The 4,256-nt window shown below is 43.8% G+C and overlaps 1 long non-coding RNA gene across 1 annotated transcript; it reads right to left on the bottom strand.

Annotated features, from left to right (window-relative positions):
* Nucleotides 1-925: 925 nt before the first annotated feature.
* Nucleotides 926-2,529, bottom strand: LOC142915851 (uncharacterized). Its single transcript, XR_012936135.1, has 3 exons — nt 2,450-2,529; nt 1,905-1,999; nt 926-1,030 (listed from the first exon to the last, which is right to left on the bottom strand). It is a non-coding gene; the product is annotated as an uncharacterized LOC142915851 (long non-coding RNA).
* Between the last annotated feature and the right edge of the window lie 1,727 nt (nt 2,530-4,256).

The following is a 4,256-nucleotide window of genomic DNA, read 5'->3' as shown; positions in this document are numbered from 1 at the left end:
TCGGTAAAGTCACGTTGAAGGGAAACAACAACAAAATAATAAAATATATATAAAACAATAAAAATTCTCACGACGTTTCGACCATAACACAAACGGTCGTCTTCAGGTGTGTTGGTTTGCATAAATGTATTTTTAAACGGTGCATTTATTTATTTATAAAAAAAACGTTAGCGCCACGCGCAGCGATTTGGCAGTTTATTTAGGACTAGTCCATCTATGTTCTGAAAAGAGGAGGGGGGAGACGATTTTTTTTATTGTTTTATATATATTTTATTATTTTTTGTTGTTTCCCTTCAACATGACTTTACCGAAAGAACTAAGAATATGAATTACTGCAGTCACGAAAGCTTTAAATCAAAACAGTCATTTTGTTCCCGATTACTAACAAAACTTGGCAGGACCCTGCTGAAAAAAGGTCTTGAGACTCAGTGATGCTTATCCTGCGTAAACAATAATAATAAAAATAAATATACACAGGACACACGCAGCTGGTGGTGGTGCTGGTGGTGGTGCTGGCGGTGGTGCTGGCGGTGGTGCTGGCGGTGGTGCTGGCGGTGGTGCTGGCGGTGGTGCTGGTGGCGGTGCTGGTGGTGGTGCTGGTGGCGGTGCTGGTGGTGGTGCTGGTGGTGGTGCTGGTGGCCGTGGTCCAGAGGCAGTGGTGCTTCAATTTGGTGATGCGCTTCTCCTCCTCGAGACGTTTCACTTCCATGAAATGCTTTAACTGATCGAGGCGCTTCTCCATGAGGTGGTTCACATCTTTGAGGCGCTTTTCCACTAAGCGCTTCACTTCCTCGAGCCGCTCCTCTGCAAGCCGCTTCTCCTCTGCAAGCTGCTTCTCCTCTGCAAGGTGCTTCTCCTCTGCAAGGTGCTTCTCCTCTGCAAGGTGCTTCTCCTCTGCAAGGTGCTTCTCCTCTGCAAGGTGCTTCTCCTCTGCAAGGTGCTTCTCTTCCTCGAGACGCTTCACCTCGCCGAGGTTATTCACCTCCCGAATGCTCCTCTGGTTCTTGGGGCGCCTACACTTGAGCTGCTTCTATTCGTACATATGCGCAACGATAAGCACAAGAACATTCAGACATGCACACACATGCACAAAATCATACTCACACGCACGCAAACATGCATTTCCACCCATACACAAATGCATACTCACACACCTATGCATGGACGCAAATATGCATATTGACTCATGCAAATATGCTGAGCACACACATACATATACACAATCACCCGATGTTAAAACAAACCTTTACCAATCAGTAGTTTTGAACACAGAATTAATGTAGCCCTAACCCCTAATTCACCTAAACCCTACAAACTAATGATACATGTTACACCCTCATATATTCCCACAGACACCTATCGACCCCACAGACCTCATGAACCCCATTGAGGCCTTGATCAACTGCGATAATTTAATGGCGATTGTTATCAACATTCATCACGGGCAATAGGTGCCAGAGAATGTTCCATTGTAAGGATCTAGCTGCCCATAAGCTAGAAAAATCTAAAAGCAGCGCTCAGTGGGCAACTGGAATAGCACCTTCCAATGAGCTCACAGACTGAGGTCGCGTCACTGCCTGAAAAAAAGGCCAATTTATGTGCATGCACAAGTGGAATATGGCATGACATGGTGGCAAGATGGGGTGATGTCAGGAGATGATGTGGTGGTATTTAGATGTGATGTGTTGGAATTTTATGGAGAGATGGTGTCATGTGATGGTGTAGACTCATGGTGAGGTTCTATGATGGGTTATTGACTAGATGTTGGGGTGGTATGATGGGAAAGGTGGTGTGGAGAAATGGCTTGATGTGATGTGTAGTCATGTTGTAGTTTGATCGTGTGGTGGCATGGTGTGCTATCATGTAGAGACGGTGTCTTTGACCCTCACCGATCACATACACACCTTTTGGTCGCCATTGTTGTCACCTTGGTTCGGGAAAGGGTCAACTCTGTCCATAATGTCCCCCCACGTAGTCGTTTGGAGCTGCGACTTCCGGGCTACGGAGCACAGACATTTCATTCAAAGGATGAGTAATGGATTAGAGAACGAAGCACATGGAGATTTCACAGAACTCATTCTGAGATCCCTCTAGTTACCTCTTATCACACTACAGGCCCTGCTATTGAGAAATATTCATCACATGGCATTAACACTTTACATGTCATATTTTTGTGAGCATGTTGAGATCATTCATTCCATAAACTTGAGACCCTAGTATAATTATAGGTTGCTGAAACCCAGAGCTTAATCAACATTCTCTGCCATGCTGGATCAGTGTCTAATCCCTTACCCACCAAGCCAGTTCTACTGAATGTCATTATTAGGGAGTTCTCCTCTGCATTTCGTAGTAATTTGTGAAAAGTAAGTTTATAGCTCATCAGAATCCTCCAGAATATATAAATATTCTGATTCTAACAAACTATTTTATGTAGGTATATGTAACTTACTCTCATAGTGCTCCAAGATATCAGCCCACTTAAGTTGTCTGTCCATGGTGTCGGTGTTGTGTCTGTTTCATGGTGGTGGCCTGGAGGGGTTGGAACAAGGATCAAATTTATCAACTCAACGAATCACTCATCCTCTCAATGATTACCATTTCCCACTCACAGTACCAGTTCACTCGCTCTTGTGCATGTTGATTTACAAGCACCTTCATTTACTTGCTTACTGCCAACTCACTCACTTGTGCACCCGCTCACTCACTCATTCACTGACCCACTCACACATGTTTATTCCAATCCACTATTCCATTGAACATAATCATCAGACTTAACCATGTTCATGTAGAACCCATTTGTATTAATCCACTGGCTGATAAAGGCCTCTCAATGCCTCATGGATGATGAGGGTTATGTAACCATACTTTAAAACGCTGGTAAGTGTGGGTTGGTGAAGGTCGGGGAGACTGCAAAAGAAAATATATTTCTACACTGCCCTCCAATGCTCACAATGGCTATTACACCATTTATAGCACGTGGTGGCCACCCAATGCTAGGACATCCAATCACTCCCCAAGCTAGACCCTGCTTAGCTTCTGAGACCTGATGAAATCAGGAGCATAACGGGTACTCTATTCATAGGTCAACCAATCATAGTTCATAGTTTATAGTTCATTTATTTGGTATAGCCCTGTGAGCCATTCGGCTCTTGAATCGGGTGCAACCGCAACAAACAAAAAACATGAACAAGAAAACATCTTAAAGTGATTATGTGACTGTGCAAACAGAAAATACAGGAAAAAATATCAAAATATTCCTGAAATAGCACCGTACACCAACGCTGTGTGCAATCGAATAACCTGAGCAATATCCCTCGCCCAAACATCAAAATACTATTACTCAAGCATAACCCGAACACCTGATAGGCAACCCTAACCCGTCATACCGAACACTAACCCTTAATACACAAACCCTAATACACAACCGTAACTCTAACTCCTAAACCGTAACTGTATCACACTTGCCCGTATGGCAAACTCCAACCTGTAATTATAACTGTGAACTCTAACCCTTCACTCTATAAAGAAGACCTGTACCACCGTCGTCGCCTTGCTCTGCAGATGCACACGGACACAACGCACACACACATACACGGGGAAAGGTGATGCAAAAGTATACTGCACTGCAAGCAAGAACTAAAATTATTCGTATATTTGGTATTTTTTACCATTTGTTAGAAAGTAATGCTATCACCAAGGTGCACAAGACACGTGAAGGGATGGCAGCCAATGGTCAAGGATTGGAAAGCATCCTAGAGATGTTCAGAGATGGAGTGATTAAATCAGCTCGCGTACAGGTGCTCGGTGGATTTGTACGTTACGGGACCACGAGCGAGTTACGGGACCATGAGCGATTGCAATAGTTTGGCGAGGCCCTCAGCAGTGTGTTTGTATTAAATCTTTGCATATCCACAATTAGTCACAATGCAGCAATAAATTGGCCAAACAAAATCGTTTGGATGATTGTCTCAATTCTTGGCAACCGGAAACAGCAAACATTGTATAAAGATGCCAGGTTTTTTGTGCCAGCTAAAAGGGTAAAAACCTATTACTATGTCATGTTACTGTCAAAGGAGGTCTCATGATGTAAAGGCTTACCCCGAGCTCTCAATACTCTGATGGTGCGCTGTTTTTGAGTTGTACGCCTTATGGTGTCATCTGGTCCAACACCAGTGGAGACTAGGCTCTAAGAAAAGCCGTCTCGGCTGTGGACCAATCAAATTCAAGGACAGTGCCAATATTATTATCGGAGTTGT

This window comes from Petromyzon marinus, unplaced genomic scaffold (genome assembly GCF_048934315.1).
Source record: "Petromyzon marinus isolate PM22_M1 ecotype Great Lakes invasive population unplaced genomic scaffold, UKy_Petmar_22M1.pri1.0 PM_G_Scaffold_36, whole genome shotgun sequence".
Classification (NCBI taxonomy): Eukaryota; Metazoa; Chordata; class Hyperoartia; order Petromyzontiformes; family Petromyzontidae; genus Petromyzon; species Petromyzon marinus.
Note: the sequence above shows the minus strand (reverse complement) of the source record. Positions and strands in the feature narration are given on the sequence as shown.